Source organism: Rhinopithecus roxellana, chromosome 13 (genome assembly GCF_007565055.1).
Source record: "Rhinopithecus roxellana isolate Shanxi Qingling chromosome 13, ASM756505v1, whole genome shotgun sequence".
Lineage (NCBI taxonomy): Eukaryota > Metazoa > Chordata > Mammalia > Primates > Cercopithecidae > Rhinopithecus > Rhinopithecus roxellana.
Window position 1 is genome coordinate 119,637,104 of NC_044561.1, and position 24,849 is coordinate 119,661,952.

At 48.6% G+C, this 24,849-nt stretch overlaps 1 protein-coding gene and 1 long non-coding RNA gene across 2 annotated transcripts in view; one reads left to right on the forward strand and one right to left on the reverse strand.

Annotated features, from left to right (window-relative positions):
- The window catches only part of CDH22 (cadherin 22), a 136,745-nt gene that overhangs the window by 94,386 nt on the left and 17,510 nt on the right, over positions 1 to 24,849 (reverse strand). The window lies entirely within an intron of this gene.
- The window catches only part of LOC115892819, a 74,699-nt gene continuing 54,588 nt past the window's right edge, over positions 4,739 to 24,849 (forward strand). The window contains exon 1 of the long non-coding RNA XR_004052737.1: positions 4,739 to 4,861. This is a non-coding gene — a long non-coding RNA (uncharacterized LOC115892819). The remainder of the gene's footprint in view (positions 4,862 to 24,849) is intronic.

Genomic DNA, 24,849 nt, shown 5'->3' on the forward strand with positions numbered 1-24,849 from the left:
GTAGGTTGGAGCTTGGCTTTGATCCCATAACACTGGGTGACCTTGGGCAAGTCCCTGCTCTCGCTGGACTTCTGTACAATGTAAGGTCAAACTGCAGTTCTCAGGGCTCATCAGAGGACTAGGGTCATGCTGGTGTATAACAAGGTGGGGCTTGTTCAAAATCACATTCCCAGGCCTCTGGAGCCTCTGATTCAGTAAGGATAATAATAGTACTAACAGGAATGTCTATAGGGTGCTTTTTTTTTCCTGCCATTTTCCACATGTTCTAATAGGGTGCTTTCTATGTGCCAGAGACCGTGCCTTTGATGAGCAAAAAGAAGAGGCTGTACTTTTTGACCACTCTGCTAAGCACCCTCCATGGGTTACCTTGCTTCATCTGTGCCACATCTGTTTTATTATAATTGTTATGTTACAGATGAAGAAACCGGGTCACAGAGAGGTAAAGCCACTTGTCCAAGATTACAGCCAGAAAGTGGGAGAAGCCAGGACTTGAACTAGGAAAGTCTGGTGCCAGAGACTGTCCTTGGTCTGGGATAGCTTCTAGCAGATTCTGATGTTGGCCTGAGATCCTCTGCAGGTGGTCAGCAAGTTGTGGAACAGAGATCAAGCATTGTACACTAACTGTGTGCCCAGCCGCAAGCCAACTGCTACATGTTTTCACAGTGATTCAACAAGGTATGTGTGAAGGGCTCATTCCCACACACAACCAGTGTGAGCTCTTATTGCTATTATTTTAGGCAATTGTCACACCATCCTCCTGAGATGGGCTTTAGTCTCTCCAGTTACCGATGAACAAAGAGAAGTGTCAAGAAGAGAGGTGGCTTGCTGAGAACCACATGGCTACAGGCCAACTCCAAAGCAGTAGCTTCTGCCCCAGCATGCTCTGCTTCCATTCCCTGACTCAGCTCTGCAGCTGAATGGTCTCCCAACCTCAGTCTTTCCATCTGTGAAATGGAGGAGTTGGACTAGTGGGCTGAGTCCGGAATCCCAGCTTCTGCCCCTGACACCATGTGGGACCTTGGATGAGTTTCTTCCCTTCCTGGACCTCAGTCTTTCCATCTGTAAAATAAGTTGCCAGTATCCTACTCCAATGCTACTTATAAACACTGCTTTGAAACAAATCTCCTGGTGAGGGAAGGCCCTAAGTCCAGCTCTCTGGAAACAGGCCTTGAGCCAGAGCTTTACCTGCGGGAGGTTCACTGCGGGAGAGTTCTCAGGAACACCGTGGCAGGGGTGAGGGAAGCAGGACCACGTGGAGAGAGAAGTTGAACTGCGATGCTGTCTCAGCAGGGGCCTCAGCTTCTCCCACAGGGAACTCTGGAGCTGGGGTGCTCCAAATTGAGCAAGGGGCCAGGCCTTTGAATCCATGTATCTACCACATATTGGACATGGGTTTCTGCCCCCCAACCCGCCTAAAGGCATGACTTGGGGTGAGGCAACTCATTTTGGCTGAGGGCTGTCAGCAGCTACAGGGTCAAAACTGTCCTGGGTGGTGCGATCCACTACATAAAATCTGCTAAAAACTGGGGGCGGACCTCAGCCCTGGAGACAACAGCAGGCAAGACGCGGCCTGAGCCTGGGCTTATCCAGATGGTCCTGGCCCGGCTCTGAGGGTCTGTCGCCTGCTGTGATCACAGCAGGATCAGCGCCCCAGATCTTGCTTAAAGCCTGGCGGCCACCTCCTGCCTCGCAGCTCATCTCCCGCAGCTCCCCGAGGTCCCAGCGATTATGCCACTGAAAATTCTGCTTTCATCTTGTCAACCTCGCAGTAAATTACAGGCCCGGGGAGGCGTGGGCCTCCTCCTTAAACAAGATTCAATTCCACTTAGCTGCCCCCATTCCCACCCCACACACGGGTTCCCTCCCTCCCACCACCCCGGGCTCGGGATTTATGGCCTCTCTTTGCAGGCAGCTGGTAACCATGGCAAGCTCCTTAGGGAGGCTTCAGACTGGAGCCTCCTCAGCCCCAGACTCCAGCACGGCCAGCTGCCTTCTCCTAGAATGGGAGAGCAGAGAGGCCCGAGATGGCAGGAGTGGGCTTCAGAGGCCAAGGCCGAGAGGTCATAGTAACCCCAGCAATCATGAGCACTTCAACACTACCACATCTGACCCTCACAATAGCCATCATCTCCTCCAGTTTATAGACGGATAAACTGGGGCCAGGCAGCATGAGGTCACTGCCAAGGTCACACACCAAGGAAGCAGTTGACTCCGGGGCTGAGGTAGCTGAAGCGCTCTGGCACACTCCTTCTTTCCCCAGCTGCTGCTTTTGGATGTTCAAATCTCTCTTAGATCTCAGCCCCTGCTTACATTCCCCTAGTGATGGGGAAATCACTCCTCTCTGGTGGGCCTGTTATCTCTCTAACGATTAGACATAGTTGCCAAATAATTGATCAGGCCCCTGTGACCCCTCAGAGGGGTTATTTTGACACTGAATGCCCTATGTGATCTGGCTGCTAACTCTCTTCTGCAGACTGATCTTTCATGGTTCACCACCACAGCAGGCTGCCTGTGGTCTCCTTGCTGCTCAGCGTCCCGCTCTGCCCCGGGTCTTTCTTATTCATTCCCATCCTGCTCCAATTACCGGCCCTGTCTCCGTTCCTATCACAGAATATCAAAGCTGGAAATCCATGACTCCGCATTTTGCTGATGGAGACAGGCCCAGAGAGGGGGTGCACTTCTCCAGTGCACAGGGTGAACTGACAGTGTGGGTCCCAAATCTTCTGCCAATAAAATAATAAATAGTACTAAGCATAGCTAACTTTCGTCAAGTGCTGGATAACCACCATTCTAAGCATTCAAGAATGTAATCCATTTACTTCTCACATAACCCTATGAGGCAGATCCTATTTCTATTGCCATGTTGCCATGGAGACAAAATGTAGAGAGGTGACTTGTCCAAGATCACACAGGCAGTCTGACGTCAGAGCCATGCTCCGAGCCTGGGGCTCCCCACATCGTGCACCCTCTCTCCATTCCACGTGGCCTATTGTGGGTGGTTGTGCAGACAGAAGATGCCAAGAGGAGCCAGCCTGCCAGGGACAAGTAAGGGTGCCTGCTGCACCAGTGAAACTGGCCTGTTGCTTTTTTTTTTTTTTTTTTTTTTTTTTGAGACGGAGTCTTGCTCTGCCGCCCAGGCTGGAGTGCAGTGGCCGGCTCTCAGCTCACTGCAAGCTCCGCCTCCCGGGTTCACGCCATTCTCCTGTCTCAGCCTCCCGAGTAGCTGGGACTACAGGCGCCCGCCTCGTCGCCCGGCTAGTTTTTTGTATTTTTTAGTAGAGACGGGGTTTCACCGTATTAGCCAGGATGGTCTCGATCTCCTGACCTCATGATCCGCCCGTCTCGGCCTCCCAAAGTGCTGGGATTACAGGCTTGAGCCACCGCGCCCGGCCTAGGCCTGTTGCTTTTATTCTTGGGCCAGGGGCCTGAGGTCACCATTCTCCCTGCGCCAAGCCTACCCCCTGCGGATTATCACTTCCCATTTCCCCATCCACCTCCTCAGGGACTTCCAGCCTTGTGACTTCTTCCTGCTGGATTGCAACCCTGGACCTCTGGAGGCAGGGGCCGAGGTCTGATTCATCTCCATACCCCAGAGCCTCACCCAGGAACCAGTATGTAGTAGGTGCTCAAAAAAGACTTGCTTTTATCCAAGGGAGTCAGGTAGGCTTGCTGCAGCAGGAGACCTTTGAACCGATCCTTGAAGGATAAGTAGGGGTTCGCCATATAGAGCAAAGGGGAAAGGAATTCCAGGCAGACGGAAGAACCTGAACAAAGTCTTGGAGGAAGGGCTATTCAGAGAGCCTAGGGGAAGAGAGTAGAAAGGGAAGGCACAGCCAGCCTGAGCACCTTGCTACAGGGCTGGATCTTAACTTGGAGATGGGAGCACTCATTCTGACCTGGTGGTGCAGGGAACAGATGGGGAAGGAGAGAGGGAGAGAATATTTCTCACAGGTCCTACATCTCCAGGTCAGGCCTGTTGGGGCTGCAGACTGCAGTGCAGTTTGGCCAAATCATTCACCCCAGACTGTGAGCAGGGCCCCATCTGGGGTGACAGATAGGCAGCACTGAGCCAGGCCTGAGGGGGCTTTTACTTTATCCCCTCTCCTGACAAGCGATAGAACTGGTAGATAAGGCACCTTCTTTCTTAATCTCCAGTCTCGGGCTGGAACAAGAAAGGGGGGTGAGACTGGCACCTTGTTCAAACCTGAATCCTCTTCTTCCTGAGTTTAAAGCTATGGATTCTAGTCATGGATTCTTCATGGGAATCCTTTCTCCCGGAGACACTGCAGGTGTTGAAAGAAATGGAGCTCCCATACAGGGCTATACTGCAGGGGCTACGTGCAGGGGTGGTGAGACCCTAAGTCTGTGTCCATCTTTACCCTGTGGATGGAACAGTCTGGAACTCCAAGGAGAAGTTCAGGCTGGAGATATAAATCTGCAATTCATCATGTAGATGATATTTAATGTCGATGATATTTAAGGCAGGAGCTGGGTTGATTTGGCAGTGGAACCTGGGCTGGACTTCCAGCTTTGTTGCTACCAAATGTGTGACCTTAGGCAGGTCACCTCATCCCTCGGAGCCTCAGTGCCCTGTTCTGTAAAACAGGGAACAGGAATCCCAGGTTCGTTGTGAAGCTCGAATAGATGATGAATATAAAAGTAATCCTCTGGAAAGAGTCAAGTGCTGTAACCAAGTGAGGTTTGATTATTATTCCCTACAGGCAAGAGTGGAGCAGTCATGAGAGTGGAAGATAATGAATAGCAGCTGCTGTTTGTGGAGCCTGTACCACCTGCTGGGACCACCCTGGGCTGAACCCATTGTAAACATCCATTCATCAAAGCCCCATCACAGCCCTCCAAGGTAGGCACTGTTATTATCCCATTTTACAGATGAGGAAACACATCCATGTCCATCCTCTTTTCTTCCTCTTTGCAACAGAGGAAATGGCCCTTTTCTTGTCTGAGCCTATGCAAACCTTCCTGGAATCTGAGAAACCTTATACTATGGATTGTCCCTTCTCCTGCCTTATTACCTTCAACCCTCTCTAAGGGGTTTGTAGGCATCAGCATTTAAACGTGCTCAAGTAGATTCCATCTTTAAAAAACAAAAGCAAGCACATACCTCCCTATACTCCCCAACCCCTTCCCTTAATAGCAAAACCTCTCGGAAAACTGCCTGATCATACTCACTATCTCCTTTACTCACTTCCTACTCTTCTCAACCCACTGCCATCTGGCTTCTACTCCCAACATGCACCGAGATGGCTTACTAAGGTCACCTTGACTGCCATGTTGCTAAATCCAATGGATGTTCTCCAATCTTTATTTTACTTGACTCTCAGCAGCATTTAGAATATAAAACTAAACAACTGGGTTCCCTACTACCTCTCTAATAATGCCTTCTGTATCTCCTTTGCAGGTGTGTCCTTCTCTACCCCACCTGCAAACTCCTCACTCTTTCCCTGGGCAATCTCATCCATGCTGATGGTTTCCATTACTATCAATACTATAATGGCTCCCAAGCTTAGTATCCTCAGTCCTAACCTCTCCTCTGAAGCCCAAGGATAAACATACAGCGGCCCTCTCATGCCTCCACTTAGAGATCTCCAAAAAACTTCAAACTCAACATGTTCCTCCTCCCTAAAACCAACTCTTCTCTGGGGTTTTCCATCTTGGTGAATGATACCCTCATCTGTCAAGTGTTCCAGGCCAGAAGACTGGAAGTCATGCTTGGCATCTCTCATCCCTGCACCCTCAATGGGCAATCTATTAAGTCTGGTCCACTTTTCCTTCTAAATTACTCTCTAAATTGACCATTTCACATCATCCCCATCCCCATTCTAATTCCATCCAGAATTTTAAGATGACTCTTAGGTTTTTGGTTTAACACTGGATGGTGGTGTGATACTTACCACCATAGAGCAAATTTGGGAAGGGAGAGTTGGGGAGGCAGCAAGAGTTCCTTTTTGGATGTGTTATGTTTGAGATGTTCCTGAGACATACATGTTGAGATGTGTCACAGGCAGTGGATGAAACAGTCTGGAACTCCAAGGAGAAATCCAGGCTGGAGATATAAATCTGTAATTCATCAGCAAATAGATGATATTTAATGCTGAGGAAATGAATGAGATCACCTGGAGAAAGAGAACAGGTCCAGAAGTGAGCCCTGGGGCACACCACCATCAGAGATGAAATAAGGGAGGAGAAGGAAGCACGATGACTGAGAAGAAGCTGCCAGCGAGGTTGGAAGCCATCCAAGAGTCTGTCATGGAAACCAAGAGCGGAACTAGAGGTCAGCATGACGAAAGCTGTTGAGTAGCAAAGTAAACTGAGGACACAGAAATGCCTCTACTAGCAGAGATTGTTAGTATCCTTGCTAAGAGTGTTGATGTCTGTCTTCCCTGCTGGGCTGTAAGTCCCATGAAACAAGGGATGTCATTTGTTTGCTCACATTTACTGCCAGTGCTTAGCTCATTATGCATTGTTTTCTGGTGTGTCTGGTTATCTTCGACTGCATGTTGGCCATTGTACTTGAATTTTATTTTAAGGAATAATTTAAAGCCCAGGATAAAGGTATTTGTTTCTAGTGAGCATTTGCATATGGCTGTGGGTGTTACCATTCTGTGATTAAATAAAATTAAAGGCTTGAGGTTCCCTGGCATACCCAAATTGTGTGGATGAGGCTTCCAATCCATGATTTAAGGCTGGGTCATCTCCGGTTCACCCTTACCCCAAGGGTGAATCCTTTGGAGTTCCAGTTTATTTTGGTGACAGTCTCTCATCTGATTTTCCACCTTGTTCAGGCCATGAACTTGGATTTCAATTCTCTTTATGCCATGAGATCATCAAAAAACAAATGCAGATTTTCTAGGATCAGCAAATGCCCTCTGGACAAAAGCAGTTTCTATGCTCTCTAACTTCTCTGGGTTTCTGTTTTTCCCTCAGTTTTGACCTAATAATTCCTGGTAATTCCTTACAAAGAGTTTACTTGTCAGCTCTTTGATGCTTTAATAAGATACCTTTTATATTTTATTTAGCATTCTTAGCCCTTTTTAGCTGAAGGGTTGGCCCCAAAAACCTAGCCTCCTGTTTCTAAACACAGAAATGGCTGATCCCTAGGACTTTAGCACAGTGCATGGCACATCATTAGGGCTCAATAAATATTTGCTGATTAAATGAATGAAGGAAACCCAGGTGTCCAATGTCCCTACTCTTTCTGATGCATTGAACATCACACTCACAGGCCAAGACGCTTACAGAGCACTGTGCTCAGAGCTCCGTGAGCTGTCCAGAGAGGCAGGGCTGTGAGCTCAGAGGAGGGAAAGACCCACGTGGAATGGGGGAGGGACACCAGCAGGGGGTATCAGACAGGTGAGTGCAAGGATGGAACTGCATCTTGGCAGATAAGCCACTGGGTTGGGAAAGGACTTACAGGAAGTGGACATGGTAGTAAAGGCCTGAACTCAAGGCTGGAATGTGTGAGGAATCCAAGAGCTAGGAGTGGGCAGAGAAGCAGGGACCAGCCAGGGAAAGGGGCCAAGGAAGGCCCCAGGGCCCAGTGTGAATGCAGAAGCCAAGCTGGACCGGGGCAGTTCCCTGCAGCCACTAGGAGGAGGGAAGAGCGGGGAGAGAGGAGGCAACAGCTTTTGTTGAAATGCACACATGGTAATTGCTACAGAAGAGTATTTCCCTTAGTTTAAAACGCTTTCTCCTCTGCATTTTCCTTGGTCCTAGTTTCAAAGGAATTTTAATTGCAAAGAAAATTTTGTCATCTCCCTGGGGGGAGAGGGCTCCGCAGTTTCGAACAGTCATGCCTGATGCTGATTCTTCTTTAAACTGGGAATTTTCACGCTTTGGCTGCGTGGAAGCTTTCTGGGGATTGGGCAGCATGGAGGGAGGGGTGGGAATATGACAGGGCTCTCTGCTCCTTTCTGGGGCTGGGAAGGCTGGGTTTGCAGCCAGGGTTTCCCTGGCCTAGGTCCTCAACAAGGGTCTTTGGTGCCGACCCGGACACCATGTACCCAGGTTACAGATGATGGTTCTAACGCCTTTCTCCTTAAACCCAGTGGATTTATTTAATTAATCATATTAATGAAACAATTGGGCCCTTAGCTTCCATCCTTTTTCCACTCTAGATTATTCTCCACATGGCAGTCATTTGGAAAACAGTTTGGTAGTTTCTTTAAAAGTTAAACATAAATTTACTATACGATCCAGCAATTTCATTCCTAGGTATCTACACAAAAGAAATGAAAACATATGTCCACATAAAGGCTCATACGAAAATGTTCATAGCAGCATGATTCAACATAGCCAAAAAGCAGAAAACCCCAAAGCCTCTCAACCAGTGAATGGATAAGCAAATGTGGTATATCCACACAGAGGAGTACTATTAAGCAATAAAAAGGAATGAGCTGCTGACACCTGCTATAACACGGCTGTAGCTCAGAAACATTACACTCAATGAAAGGAGCCAAATGCAGAAAACAAAACAGAAAGCATACATTGTATGCCTTTGTTTATGGGAAATGTCCCGAAAAGGCAAATCTATAGAGACAGAAAGCAAAAGAAATGGTTGCCTAGGGCTGGCAGTGGGGATGGAGATTGACTGCAGATGGGCACAGAGGCTCTTTCTAGGGTGAAAGGAATGTTCTGCAACTGCGTGGTGGTTGCACGACTCTGTAATTTATGAAAACCCATTGAATTGTGTGCTTACAATAGGTGAATTTTAGAGCATGTAAATTATACTTCAATAAATCTTTTGGAAAAAGTGGCCCCCATTTTTCTCAGTACAAAGGCCAGTGTTTCTATAAGGCTCTACATGATCTGCCCCTGTGGCCCCTCTAACCCTGTCTGCTCCCCTCTCCCTGTTCCTCTGCTCCAGCCTTGCTGGCCTGCTGGGTTTTCCTTTCTTGGCAGGCATTCTCCCACCTGATTGCTTTTGCAGTAGCTGTTCCCCAAGTCTCAATGTTCCTTTCCCCATAGCTGTGGGCCTCCCTCCCTTCCATCTGACTATCTTTGTTCAATGAAAAGCAACCCAACCACTCCACCTAAAATCACAGCCCCTCTCCAAGGCTCTGCCAACTCCCCTTTCTCTATTCTCTACTTTCCATGGCTCTTATCACCTTCTAACATATTATGTGATTTACTTATTTATGATGTTTATTTTTGGCCACCCTCTCTCCTCCATAGCACGTACACTTCAAGGGGATAGGAATCTTTGTTGGTTCAATTCACTGATGTATCCTTAGGGCATAGAATAGTACCTGGCACAGAAAGGTGCTCAACAAATATTTGTTGAGTGGTTGAATTAATAAGCGATTCAACAAACGTTGTCTGAACGCCCTCTCTGTGCCAGGAGCTGAGCGTTCAGAAGCACACTGAATGAGCAAGTCTCTCACCCCTAGATGTCTTGCATTTTAGCGGTAGAGACCATAGGTGAAAAACAATTTTAAACCAGTAATAGAGGGAAACCCTCTTAGCCCCATTAGTAAGAAATCACGAGTGAAAGAACTTTACAAAAGGCTGCTATGGGAGCAGGATGAGGGAGGGTCTTCCTGGAGCGTGATCTACTAGATAAGTAGAAATTAGCCAGGTGGGGGTGGGGAGAAGGGGGGGTTCAGGCCAAGGCAACAGCATATATGATGGCCCACAGGTCCGGGAGAAAGTGTGTCATACTGTTTAGGGAAATAGATGTTTGTTCCAGCTGAAATACGAACTGTGAGGGGGACAGAGGAGAGATGCTGGTGAGGTGGCTGCTGGTGTCAGGCTGCAGAAGACCTTGGGCATGTCCAAATATGTAGCAGTGAGCTCAGTGGGGCACCCACCAATCAGAGAAGATGCTGGCCACACACAGCTGGAACTCTTTGACTGAATCTCTGCAGAGCCTGAAGCCAAAGGAGAGACCCTGGACTTGAGACATGTGGTGATCCCTGAAGCGTTTAAACAAGGGAGTGACAGTGATTAGATTCACCTTTTAAAGGATCACTTTAGCTGTCAAGAGCAGAACAGACTGGAGGGGCTGGAGTTGCTTCAGGGAGGCTGGATAGGAGACTGTTTAGCCACTCTGGTTGGGAGAATTGACAGTCGTGGGCAATTGATTGGATGTAGGTGGTCAGCAAAGGGAGGGATAGGGAGGGATCATGGACATTAATAACCATGGCCAGCATTTAGTGAGCAGATACTTGTGCCAGGAAGGGCTACCCGGAGCACCTTCCAGGTTCTATCTCCTTTAATCCACACATCAGCAACTATATCGGGAGGAAGGAACTGCTGTCATCCCCATCTTACAGATGAGGTTCCACAAACATAAGTGGTGTATCCAGCGTGCAGACACAGTCTAATGATGACGTTGGACTTTCAGGGGTGACTCCCAGGTTGCTGGCTGGGGTGAGCAGTGGAGCTATTTGGGGAGATGGGGGTGGGTGGAACCAGATAAAGTGAGACAGTTTTCTGTTTTCCAGGGAAGATGCCAGATCCACAAAGAGTGTGAGCTTCTCCACCTAAGTGGAAATGTCAAATGGACAGTTGATTTTGTGGGTCTGGAATCCAGAGAAGAAATTAAAGCTGGCAAGAAGTGAATCAGGTCTTATCACCACAAAGACCCTACAGGGTGGCTGAGATGGCTGGCTCAAGGCAGTGTGAAGAATAAGAAAAGGCCCAGTGCAATGGCCCACATCTGTAATCCCAGCACTTTAGGAGGCTGAGGGGAGAGGACTGCGTGAGCCCGGGAGTTTGAGAACAGCCTAGGCGACATAGCGAGATCCTGTCTCTAGTGAGACTCCACCTCTAAAGAAAAAAAAAAAAAAAGAAAAGGCCCAGGACAGCACCAAGATTTAAAGAGGGGCACAAGTCCAAATCAGGCTGTTAGAATGGTCCCTTTGGGGTAAATAAACATAATATCAAGACATATATGGTGGTGTATGAACAAAACATCTTTCTAGAAGGCATTAGAAGATAGGGTTTGCAGGGTTTACCTCGGGAGAGCAACAGGCCAGGTGGGGAGGGCACTGTCACTGCCTTGTTCTCTCTGTGTTCTCTCTGTGGACACAGCATGGGCTTATGCAGGTGGCACACACACCACATCTATTTTTGCAAAAAATGAATAAGGGAGTAACTAATAGGTAAGATTTTAAGTCATTTTTGTTTGGCTTTTTTCTCTATAGTTCTTCGTTTTAACTAATAAATGTTGTTAACCAATGAAGGGGTAGGTGGGGGAGGAGATGAAGGTGAGTGAAAATGAGTGGTCAGAGAGGTGGGAGGAATAGCAGAAGAGAGTGGGGTGGAGGAAATCAGAGCGGGGGTGAGTTTGGAAGAGGGCCTGCCCCCCACCGGTCCAGTGCTGATAAGAGACCAAGGGGGAAGGGCCCCTTGAGGTGAGGATCAGGGCATCCTCAGTGACAGCACCAGGAAGGCCGCCAGTGACCTGGTGATGGTTGTAACGAGGAGGGGGCGGGCACCAGATTGGCGTGGGCTGAGCAGTGAGTGGGAGAGTGAAGCGAAGACAATTTGATAAGTTGGGCTTTGAAGGGAAGGAGGGAGGGGGCGGTAGCTGGAGAGGAAGGCAGGGCTGAGGGAGGGCTTTCTTAAAGGAGAGAGTTGGGTGTGCTCAGTGCTAATGAGAGGGGGCGAAAGTGTAGATCCAGGCAGAAGGTAGGGGGCAGGAGGCGTTGGCGGAGGAAGGAAGGATCCTCCGTGATGACAGGTGATGAGGAGGAGGAGGAGGAAAAGGAGGAGGAGCGAAAGGGTGGTCAAGGGGTGGGGGTCCCAGGGAGCTGGGAACAAAAGCCAGGCCTTATTCCCTGGGCTCCTAGGCACTCCCTCTGGGGGACCACCCTCCAATTCTACACTTCTGGGGGCAGTCCCCAGCTTTGCTTCTCGTGCTGGTCACCAGCCCCGGCCTGGGCTTTCAGGTCCTTCAGCTGGCCTCGGGGCCCAGGCAGTCTCCTGGTCCTGAACATCTCTGGTGCGTTGCATGACCTTCAGTGAGTCCTCCCCACCTCTGCCCTAGGCCTCAGTTTCTCCTTAAAGGTTGTTTCAGCTCCAGGAGACTAGAACTCCATGGTTCAATGCCCCTTCCAGTCCTGCCTCTGCCACCCCAGCCGCCAATGTCTGGATTAAGGAAAACTCAGGATGGACCTTCTGACCTAGAGATGGCCTAGATAGACACACCTTTCATATCATCAGAAGGGACCTGCCACTTGGAATTTTGTGGACTTTTTGTTTTGTTTTTATTGTTATTATTATTATTATCTATTTTTTTTTGAGACAGGATCTCACTCTGGCACCCAGGCTGGAGTTCAGTGGCACAATCACAGCTCACTGCAGCCCTGACCTCCCAGGCTGAAGCAATCGTCCCACCTCAGCCTCCCGAGTAGCTGGGACTACAGGTGTGTGCCACCACACCTGGCTAATTTCAACAAATGTTGTGGGGGATAGAGACGGGGTCCCACTATGTTGCTCAGGCTGGTCTTGAACTCCTAGACTCAAGCAGTCCTCTCACCTTGGCCTTCCAAAGTGTTGGGATTACAGTTGTCAGCCCTTGCACCCTGCCATTTTGTGGGTTTCTGGCTCTAGGTCCAGAATGGCCCAGTTAGTTTTTTAAGAGATTCTTGCCCTAAATCTTCAAGAGCAGCAGGAAAGACTGCTGCTGGGGGGAGGGGCTGATCGGGGCTTAGGAAGGCCAAGTTCTGGTCCAGACACTGTTTCAACCCAGCTATGTGGCTCTAAGTGAATCCTGTATCTCTCTGGGTGGGCCTCAGCAGTGTCTTCTGAAAACTGGAGAGAATCTTGACTCCCACGTGGTTTTACTGCAAGGGCTAAATGAGATAATGCCCATACGCTCTTCTAGAACATCGCGAAAGCTCAGTACATGATAACTATTATCATTATTAATAAGCCCCACCCTGGTCCCTTAACGCTGAAAACGCAAAAAAAAACTCATGACTCAGGAGTCGGTGTGAGAGAAATATCAACATATGTAGCAGGAGGTGTGTACACAGATGGTCACATGGCATGGCTGATGGTAAGGGGAAAAGGGAAAACATCTTACGGGTCTATCGCTAAGGGAGTGGACAAATAAAATGGAGTGTATTCATCCGATGGAACACAGCCACTTAAATGGAGTGAACCAGAGCTAAATATGACAACATTGATAGCTTTCAAAAACGTTGTTGGAGAGAAAAAAGCAAATTGCAGAGTGATACATCAGTATGAATCCATTTACATTAAAAATACCACAAAACAATGCTAGTTATTTTCTGTGGGTGCATATAATGTATGCTAAAGTCTAAAAATGGTCTGCAGTGATACATACTAAGCTCATCCTAGGAGCGGGCGCTGAGGAAGTGGGAGGGACCAGATTGGAGGTGGTGGGGAAGGGACCTCGGCTTCATCGACAGTGCCCTGATTTCTAAGAGAATGGATTCAGGTATTTCTTATACAATTAAAATTATTTTTAAAAGAAATTAATCACTTTATTTAAATAATTTCTGCCCTGCCTATTTCACTAAACTGTTTGGAGGATCAAATTATACGTGCAGAGAGAATGTATAATTCATTTTCTAGTTGACAGAGCATTTTTTTTTACCCACGTGACCTTACTCCATCCTCTCAACAAGACTTTGAGGGATGGATTATAATTTCTGTGCTATTGAGGAGGAAACTGGGGCACGGAGGGCTGCAGTGATTTGTCCCAGGTCACATACGTGTCATGGGGACGAGTTGGGAGTCACACCTGGGGCTGTCTGGTTCCATAGGCTGAGCCTCTCTGCTGCTTCAAGCTCTGGGGTAAAAACAACAGCCCGGGTGCGGAAGCTCACACCTGTAATCCCAGCACTTTGAGAGGCCGAGGCGGGTAGATCACTTGAGCTCAGGTGTTTGAGACCAGCCTGATCAATACAGTGAAACCCCATCTCTACTAAAAACACAAGAATTAGCTGGGTATGGTGGCCCGTGCCTGTAATCCCAGCTACTCAGGAGGCTGAGGCAGGAGAATTGCTTGAACCTGGGAGGTGGAGGTTGCAGTGAGCTGAGATCGTGCCACTGCACTCCAGCCTGGGTGACAGAGTGAGGCTCTGAGGACAACAACAATATCTTTTAAACTGCCTGCTGGCCATTGTTGTCATTAGGATAATGATGGTGGGGGCAGGGTCCTCTGAGCAACTTCTCAGGGGGCCTGGTAGTCTCCAGGCAGAAGTACCACAGTCCCATCTGAACTGGCCCTAAAGACCTCAGCATATGGTCTGGGGGCTGCCTTCTCTCTTGAGACCCTCACTCACTATTCCCTGGGAGGCAGTGTGGTGCTGAGGATAGACCTTGGCTATTGGACTCAGGGAGATCTGGATTTGAATCTCAATTCTGTCACATAAGGTGACCTTGAGCAAGCCACTTCCTCACTCTGTAAGATAAGACCTAGTTTGCAGTTTGCTGTGGGCAAAATGTATGTGGTGGGCACTCAATGAATGTTGTATCCTGTTCTCTTTTCCTCTTCCAACAGTTTCTCCAACTCTGAGCAGGAGACTGGATAGTCCTAGGCAGTGTCTGGCTTAACCCTGAATGCTGTGTGAGCCACGGTGTCCGGCACAAAGCAGATTCTCAGGAAAGTTTGTGATTTGACTTCAGGAAGTTTGTGGGGTTAAAGGACCAATGACAACAGGAAAAGTCACCACAATCTAACTGGGGTGGCAGACCTACTCACAAGCAAAGGTCTTCCCAATCTCAATTGATTTCTGGGGTCAGCTCACTGGGGCCATCTTGAACTCTACCTTTAGGGCAGTAAGGGGCCATTGAAGGTTTGATCAAGGGAGTGAAATGGCTAAATAGACTTCTGAAAGGACATGTTGTCTGTGCGGAGTGTGACTTTGGAAGGGAAGCCCAGAGGTAGAGAGACCGCCTGGAGGCAGGGAGGCCTTGAGGAGGCTGTGGTGAACAATTTAGGTGACAGATGGAGCCCTGAGATCTCTTCTAATCCCGTGAGATGCCTGGAGGATTGGAGGAGGCCAGGGAAGAGTAGGGTGGCTGGACTGCCTTTTGAAAGATGCTAGGATTTTCTTGGAGATTGAAAGAAAACCTGTGATGTATATGAGGACGCATTTTGTAAACGGAAAAAAATCACATACACCTACCCTGATACTCTCTTGTCCTTGTCAACAGCTTTTCTTGGGCGTATAACATCCTGCCTTTGTATTCAGGGAGCATTGACACAGGTCTCAAGGAAATTCCCAGCTCACCTGAATCACTTGGCAGAAACAAGTTTTTATGTCAACTCACAAACCGACCCATGTAAGCCCTCCAACAAACACAGAGTGCATTATTGTGAAGGCAGGTAGCCAACAAAGGGAAATGGTCAGTTTTTCTTTTTCCTTGTTTGTCACAGACACATCTGTCGACCCACACCTGGCATTCAGCATAATATCACAGATGCCCAGACCTTCAGATTCAAGGGAAAGGCAGGAAGGACAGGTGGAATATGGACAGGATGTGAGAGAAGGAGCTTACAGTTCATCATAAAAGTCACAGCTTCTGGCTTTTGAATGCTTACTATGTGCGGGGCACACGCATTAATTCTTATATCAATGTCTGACGCGGGTGCTGTTATTACAGATGCTTTTACAGATGACGGAATGCAGAGCTTAGGGAATAGAAGTATCTTACCGAAATTCACGCAGCTGGCAGAGCAGGAGCTGGATCTAAGGTCCACTATGACAGCTTTCTCCTATCACTAGACTTGAATACCAATACCTTCCTTTTTGTCCCCAAAGATACCAATACTGATGAATCTGATGATTGTGCTTCATTTATTCATTAAAAAAATAATTATTGAGTGCCTACACCATGCTTGGCAAAGAGGGAAGAGAATGGTAGTAGAACAGGATAGACAAAGATCCAGAGACAGAAATGAATACAACATGCCCAGGATACCCTGAGTTTGGCAGGTTAGATTTCACAGTAGATTTACCCGGGGGGTGGGAGCAGGGGTGGGAGTAGATTTACCCAGGGGGTGGGAGAAAGGGGTCTTTACACACAATGGGTGGAGATGGGTGGGGCCAAGTGCCCTGAGAGAGCAGGAAGGAGTCTCACTTCCTTATTTATTACCTCTGGGCTCTCAAATGCATGACTACTAGGCAGAAGTGACAAAATAAAAAGGGAAAGGAAAAAATGCCAGCTATAGCCAGAATAAAATCAGGGCAAATAGAATAAAACCTGACAGCCAAGTATAAATAAATATTCGTAAAAGAGTTAAAGGACAGATTAAAATAAAAACACCAAATGCAATTCTTACCCCTTGACAAATGCAGTGCGAATTGGGTTCTTTTAATCAAATGTTTGGCAGGTGTATGAATTATTTATAATTCAATATCGGGTGGTTAAATGGAAAATGGAAGATGTTCCTGTCGTCTTCTCAGAGCTTATCCGCCTTCCCCAGTAAGTTCTTCCCGGGGGAGGGAAGGGTGGGTGGGTGATTGCCCCTCCCCCATACCAGGTCCTGGGCTGGACGCCGGAACCTGTAATCCCTGCCTAGTTCTGGGCATCCCCATTTGTCAACTTGCTCCCTCGTCACAAGCCTTCTTGCTGTTCAGAGCTTTGTTCAGGAAGGCGGGTTCCTCAAAGCTAGGGACAGGAGTGGGAGCAGCTGGCCAGGTCTAGGGGAGCCTGGAGTCCACAGACCCGGGTTCATGCCCTGGGGCTTCCAGAGACTGTGCAGCTCTTGTCTCTTCCTGGCCCTCCTCCACTGCCATCCGTTACCTTCCATATCCTTTCATTTTTGTTTACAGCATGCAGTATGGCACGGGGTGCGCCCCACATCCAATTATGGCAAGAAGCATAACTGTCTCCATTTTACAGAGGAGAAAACTGAGGCTCAGGGAGATGCCTGGATGTACCTCAGGTCACACGAGTAGTGTGAGCTCAAGTTGGGGGTTGGAACCTATGTCTTCAGCCTCCAAGTGTACTGGGAATGCATTCTGGGTGCAGGGGGAGGTCTGGAGTCTGAGCAAAGTGGACAGGACATGAGCTCCAGAATTACACAGACTCAGATTCCGATTCCAGCTGCGTGACCTAGGGCACGTTCCCTAACACCTCTGGTTTTCCACTTTCCCATCTGTACACTGCACTAATGATAGGAGCTGCCCCTGGGGGTGTGGTAAGGATGAAGAGGGAGTGGAATCACCGTGCGGTGCCTGCCCTCCATGAAAGCTGGATATCACTGTCATTACTGTAGTTACAAGAAATGACCCTCGTTTTACAGATGAGAAAACTGAGGCCTGAAGTCACAGAGACTTCTCCATAGTCATTCAGTGAGTCAGCGGCAGGGAATCCAGGCCTCTAGGAGCTTGGCAGACCGTGTGTGGCTGGCTCATTCTAGCACCTCCCCAGGTACCCACCCACCCTTGATTCTGAGTTGTATGTCTACCCTCCCCACCCCCACCGCCATCACCAAAGAGTCCCAGGGAGCAGCTGCACATGGAGTCCTGGGCCCCACTCTTTTCTGCCCCCCAATCCATTTCTCTATGTTTCTATCTCACACACACACATATATGCACACACATATGCATACACACACCCAGTGAGCCAAAGCAGGAGCAGAGGATCCCACCACAGCCAAATGTTGCCTGACTTCCCTGAGCAGCAGATGAATGAGTCCTCACAGCTAACAAACGGCTGTCGGAAAGGTGGGAGAATGAAGGTAATTAGTCCCCTTAATGCCGATTTCAGACTAATCTTTCACACTTAAGGAAATTGTTCCAATGATTTTCTTATTTTCAGGGGAGCTCGTTAAGTAAGAATTAGAAAAATAGATATGGCAGGAGATAAGAAAATGGATTTCATAGTGACAAGCTGCCTATACACACTCAGACGGGGCTGGCTGGCCCGGTTCCGATGCACAGACCCAGATCTTCCTGGAGTGCATGACAGGAAGGTGTGCCACAGTCCCCGGGCAGGACGGAGACCTCCAGGGGGAAAAAGGTGATCAGTGAACCCTGATTGCAGTTGACGTCTTTGCACCCAGACCAGCTTTCTCAGCCTCCCTGCTCCTAAGCCCCGGCTGGAAGAAGCGATTCACAACTTTCCTCAACATCTGGAAAGAATGATGTCTTTCAGGGACCCACTGCAGGGAATTCAGACCTCAACACCTTCTGGGATCTTTGGGGGAAGCCAAGGAACATTTATTGAATGCCTGCTGTATGCAAGCTGCTGTGCTGGGTGCTTTCTCTCCATTTCACCTGACGACCCCAGGAGGTAGATGTACAGAGGTGGAGGTGCAGACTCAGAGGCGGGGCCGATGTCCAGCTAGCCCTGTCGGTTGTTTTCAACTGTCCCCTGTTCTGATGGATCAGTGACTATGCTGGTCCAGTGGCTCAGTGTCTTTAATATTGCCCTTTGTCATGTGAGCCAAGGCCACAGGGCTGTAGATTCCCATCTGAAACTAGAACCCCTGGTGTCTGACACCAAAGCTCACACCATTTCTGTCTCTCCAGGCCACCTCTGTGTAAGGAGTCCCCGTGGGAAGGAGGCATGGCGGGGATGACTTAGAGCCAGGAGAAACTGTGTCTCCTGCCGAGATAGTGCAGCTTTACTAGGTGGGAAAATCGGAGGGAAAGTCTGAAAAGTGTTTGTCCTTCTGGGATGGGCACAGATAATTTTTCCCTCACTCCTCATCAGCACTTATTCCTGCCTCTCCATCTTTGCTCAGGCTTTCCCCCGACCCCCAACCTGACCACTGTACCCAGTGCTGATCACTCCTGTCTTTACCCATCCCTAACAGCTCCAGACTTCTCTTTCGCCCCTGTGCCTGGTGGGGACTCATTGGTTCTCATGTTTAGCTGCATTCTGGGAAACTTGCCTTTGCGTGCGCCATGACCATCCGTTCTGTGGACCAGGTTGCAGCGTTGTTAGCAGAACTGCCTGGTGATTGGCTCCGCCAAAGGAGAATTGTTCTCGCACAGGCCAAATGGGAAAACGAGACTTTGTGAAAATGTCAACATGACATTTTTCCTGGGTCACAGGCCAAGTCTCCCCCTCTCCCCCAACCACAATGTAGACCTCTGCTGTGCAGAATTTGTGCATTTGGAGAAAGCTCCTAGTGCAGTGGTTCTCAACCAGGGGGGACTTTGCCACCCTTGGGACATTTGCAATGTCTGGAGACATCTTTGCTTGTCACAGCTGAGAGGCTGCTACTGGCATCTAGTGGGTGGAGGGCAGGGATATTACTAAACATCCCAAAGAGCCCAGGACTCCTTCCCCTCAAACACCTATACACAAAATAATTATCAAACCTAAGGTATCAGTAGTGCTGATGTTAAGAAACTCTGCCCTACGGTCATCTGATCCAATGTCCCCTTTCAGCAACTTACCTGAGTTGGGGATAGAATCCAGGTCTCCTGACTGTTTCTACCACTGAGATTAAATGATGGAAAGGGAATTGGACCTCTGAGGGAAGATTCAGGGTTCAGACACTTTTTGTTTTCCATTTGACACATATACATTGTGCTCCTGTGACATACCAGGCATTGGGTACTCAGTGGTGGATAAAATATATACAATCTCTGCCTGTTTGGGACTCCCATGTAGTGGATTTTGAACTGGGTGACCTTAGGCTTATCTCTTCCTCCTCTGAGCCTTAGTTTCCTAATCTCTAAAATGGGCACGATGTGATGTCTCTCCCAGTATTGTTGTGAGGCCTTCAGGAATTTAAATGTCAAATACAATTGTAGATTCTCGATAAACATTTAAGTAGATTGAATGCTTCTCCTTCCTGGAGAGGGCTGGCAGGTGGTGGGGAGAGTCTTTCTACAAGGAAAAGAGGAAGGGGAGAAAACTAAGACATTATGGAGCACTTACTGTATGCTTTTCATGGGATCCTCCTGTCAAGACTGTAAGGCAGGTGTTCTTTTACTCAAAGAGAAGATGAGGAAACAGGGGCTCAGAGAGGGAAAGAGACATGCTCAAGCTGGATTTGAACCCAGCTCCCTGGCTCTTTCAGCTCTCCCACTCTGATGCTGGGCAGGGAGTCAAGGCCCAAATCTGACCACGTCTGGCCCTCGAGCCTTATTCCCCAGCATCCCCCAGGGTCTCAGTCTCACCCCATTAGTGCTGCTTTAAAAAGTGTGGACCGACCAGGGTGCGTTATTGCCCATATAAATCAGGCAGCTCCAAGAATGGAACACCTTTAAACAAACAGCTGATGGGAGTGAAGTTCCAGGATCATTATTAATAGCTTTTCATTTCGGTGGCCGCTGTGCTGTGACATGCCTTCCCAGCAGAAGCCCTGCGCAGCCAGTCCCCGATTCGCTGATCCCCCGAGTCCACCAGTCAGAATGAATGACTGTACCTTTGTGTTAATTGTGGAGCCCAGCCACACATAGAATGCTAATAGGGCTGAGTGGGAGGGGGTGGGTGCCAGCCGTGCCTGGTTGCTGGGCAGGGAAGGACCCCACCTCTGGTCTTCCTCCGTGGCAGCCAGCTGCTAGATCTGTCTAACATCCTTATCTGAGCTCTGCCCTCCTCTGCTCAAGAAAGCCCCATGGCTCCTGTGGCCCAGACCCAAGTCCAGACTCATCTGTCTGCCATTCAGGGTCCTTCATGTCTCATCCCTTCTGTGGCTCCAGCCTCCTTGCTTGCATTCCAATACCATGGCGCCCTGTGCTGCTCAAACTCTTATTCATTTATTCATCCGTTCAATCAATCATCCATTCATTCAATAAACATTTACTAAGCCCTCTGAGGGATGGAGGGGATGAAGCTGTGAACAAGACAGGCATGGTCCGTCACCCCATGGAGTTTAATATCAAGCAGAAAAGACAGACATTGGGTCTGTATCACAGTTTAGCTCTTTATCATCTGTGTAACCTTGCATGAATAACCTCTTCTGGGCCTCAGTTTTCTCCTGTGTAGAATGGGAATAATAACAGTAGCTACCTCACAGGGTGTGTCAGGACTTAAACAACTAAAAAGATATGTGAATCACTCAATATTCCTTCGATCTTTTACTATGGAGCAAGAAGTACTCCGTAAGCATTAGCTGTTATTATCATTATTAACTCACGACTTCATTAAAACATGCGATGATGACTATAAAAGAAAGGTACAAGGAGAGCATGTGACAGGGAGCTCGGACTAGTCTGGGGCTCTTGGGAAGGGGTCCCTGAGAAAGTGATTTGTTCTCAGATTGGAGGGTGGGGATGGCAAGGGCAAGGACAGTCAGGTGGAGGGAACAGCCTGGGTAGAGGCCTTGAGGCTGGATGGATTTTGCCAAGCTGAGAACCTGAAAGGCAGCGGGGAGGCTGGCACGTCAGGAGCTATGGGGAAAGAAGGTCGAAATGAGACAGGAGAAGCAGGCAGGAGGCCACACTGTGCAGGATCTCGTGGGCCTTGTTAAATTTTAGATTTTATTCTAAGAGCAATGGGAAGCTGTTTAAAGCTTCTGAAGCAGAGGATTGGCATGAACCTTATTCTGTTTGGAACTCACCCAGGCCACTGTGGGTGTGAAACAGACTGGTCCCCACCTCTTCACCTGCTGGGGTCCCCCATCGGGTGGCTGAGAATGAAACAGGGACATGGGAGAGGAGGGTGTTGTCCAGGTGAACAGTAATGGTGGCTTGAAGTAGGTGGGGGCAGTGAGGTTGGAGAGGAGTGGGCTATTTCTAGAGACATACAGAAGGCAGAATCCTCTGTACAAGTAGGAATGCTATGGGGAGGTGCAAGATGAGGACCTGTTCGGTAAGATATTGATGTGGCCCCATTCACTGATTTGGGGAAGAGAGGGAAGTAGCAAGTTTGGAGGATGAGGAACCATGCATGTAGCTTACCATGCCCCAGTGGCTGGAGGCCTCTGAGCCTTTGTATATACTGTTGCAGGGAGAATGTCCTTCCCCAATCTTGTCTGTTGGGGCATTTTGTATGAATCACTCAAAGCCAGTCTCCAATGTCCCCTCTAATATTTGAAGTCCTCCCTGGTACCCCAGATTTGGTCTCTTTCCCGCGTCCACACCTCTCCCAGCACCCTGTACCTCAGAGAGCTCTTGGCTCCTTCAGTTTCCTCTGCTGTTTCCATCTCATTTCCCTCCAAATTTTGGAAGGCCCCAGAGTGTAGTCCTTGGGCTACTCCTCCTCAGATGACCACATGCAACCCTGCAGCTTGAAACCCCATGGATTTGCTGGTGACACCCAAATGTGTGTGTCCAACTCAGATGTCTGCCCAAAACCCAACATACAGCCTCTTGCCTGTCCAGTGTGACGTCTAAAAGGCACTTCAAACCCTCATGTGTGAATCCGGACTCCTGAGTGCTACCCACCACCACACACAAATAATGAGAAAATAAATTCAAAAACTACTCTTCCAGCTTTCCCCAGTTCGGTAACTGGCAACTCCATGCTTCCAGCTGCTTCTGCCAAGAGCCTTGAAGTCAGTCTTGACTTCACACCCCACATCCAATCCATCAGCAAATCCTGCCAGCTCTACCTTAAAATAGATCTAGAATCTTGCCGATCTTGCCACCTTCATTGTTAGCAGCCTGGTCCTGGCCACCATCATCTCTCACCTGGATGATTGCAACAGCCTTCTAACTGGTCTCCCTGCTTCTGCCCTGGCCCCCTGCAGACTGTTCTCAGTTATGGTGTTAAAACATAAATCAGGCCATAACACTCCTTCTCTCAAAATTCTTTTGGCTTCTTGTCTTACTCAGAGTAAAATGGCTCATAAGACCCAACATGAGTCAGCTTCTTGTTGCTTCTCTGACCTTTTCCTACCTCCCCTCTCCCTCCATTCCAGCCACACTGGCCCTCTGGCTCTTCTCTGAATAGATCAGGTATGATCCCACCTTTGGGCCTTTGTACTTGCTGGTCCTCTTGCCTGGAACACCCTTGCCCCTGATGTCTGCCTGGCTCACTCTCTCCCTTCCTTCGAGGGTCCGCTCAATGGCTGACCCCATGCATCTTTCCCTGACAACCTGCAATAAAACAGCTCCTCAGTTCCCCAGGCCATTCATATCCCCTCACTCTGCTTTATTCACCTTCTCCATAGAACTTATCACCTTCTGATATGTTATAAATGGATGCCTCCTTTCTCTATAATGTGAGTGCCATGATTTTAGGGCTATTGTCTTTTTTTGCTTAATGCTGAATTCCCAGCAATTAGAACAGTGCATGGCACATAATAGGTGCTCAGTGGATATTTCTTGAATGACTCCCAGAGTTTTTATCTATCTGTCTTCCTGTTTGTCTGCTTGTCTGTCTCCCCTGCAGACAGCGGGAAGTCACTGGATCCAGTTCTCCACTGCTTTCCTGGTGTCCAACACAGAGTCTGTAGAGTGGGTGCTCATCAAATGTTTGAATAAACAAATGAATAATAATAGAATTTCCAGATGGATTGCATGGGGTGATAGGAGGGAGGGGTTATGGCTAGACAGAGCTGCCTACTGGAACTTTTCCTGCCATTCCTGAAGAACCTGGGGTCACCTGGGAGGGGAGGAAGCTAGAACCATGAGCCAAGGAATCTCTAGAGACCAGAAGGAATAGGGATTAAATTTTAGGAGCTGGTGATGGAAGGATCTGAAAGTGTAGGTTTCCAACTGGGCTTCATGTCTGAGGCTAACCTGTGGATTTAGAATTCTGTTGGAAGTTCAGGAAACTAAAGTTTTAGAACGGGCCAAGAGTTTAGGGTTAGGGTCTGAATTAAGGTTTGGAGTTTGGAAAATAGGTTGAAGTTTTGGATTTAACGTTAATATTCAGAATTCTAGTTAGGGCTGAGTGGGAGCTAAGCCTAATGTTTGTGGTCAACTGGTTTTGAGAATGGGTCAAGAAACGAAAACTGGTGAGAAAACTGGACAAAGTTGAAGGTGGCATCAACTTGAGGGGCTCAACTTGAGGATATTTGGTAGATTTTCAAAGCTTCTTTGCCAGGACAGTATGAGACAGATGCTCACGTTATACAGTCAAGTTCTTGAACAGTTTGTCTCCACTAGGGGCAATTTTGCCACCCAGGGGACATTTAGCAATGACTAGAGATGTTTTTGGTTGTCACAACTGGGTAGGAGGGTGCTGCTGGCATCTGGTGGGTAGAGGCCTGGAATGCTGCTAAACATTCTACAATGTCCAGGACAGCCCTCCATGACAAAGAATTATTCAGCCCCAAATGTCAATAGTGCTGAGGCTGAGAAACCCCATGCTGGAGGATTTATTCATTCTCTAAAGGGTTAGCCAAGGCTAATCCAAGTGGGCCAGGAGTCAGAATATGAGTGTTTAGGGGGAGGGCTGGTGTGATGTAGGCCTGAGCTATAGAGTCAGGTGCGGGCACCCTTGTGTCCCCCTCCCCTGGATGGAGCTGCCGACAGCTATCTCTGGCTCTGGCAGACTCTAAGGGAGAGGAAGGGGGTTAGGGTGGAGATGGGGAGGGAGAAGGAGGAGAGGGCCAGCCCAATGTGTCAGGAAATTCATGAAGCTACAGACAAGCAGGGTGGGAGCTGGTGAGAGACATAAACAGAGAGAGACTAATAGTTTTGCAGAGTTGCAGAGAGCCTGAGCAGATTCTATGGGGGGTGTGTTAGGGAGGAAGGTTGGGGGTGCGGCATGGATAGTCAGAGAGCTGCAGAGAGTTGGCATCTGGAGGGCCTGGTGTTGGATGCACCCTCTGCAACTTACATGATTGCCTTGTTCAAGACAGAATTCAAATAATAATAGCTGGCTGGGCAGGGTGGCTCACTCCTGTAGTCCCGGCACTGTGAGAAGAGAGGCAGGTGGATCACCTGAGGTCAGGAGTTCGATACCAGCCTGGCCAACATGGTGTAACACTGTCTCTACTAAAAATACAAAAATTAGCTGGATTTGGTGGTGCGTGCCTATAATCCCAGC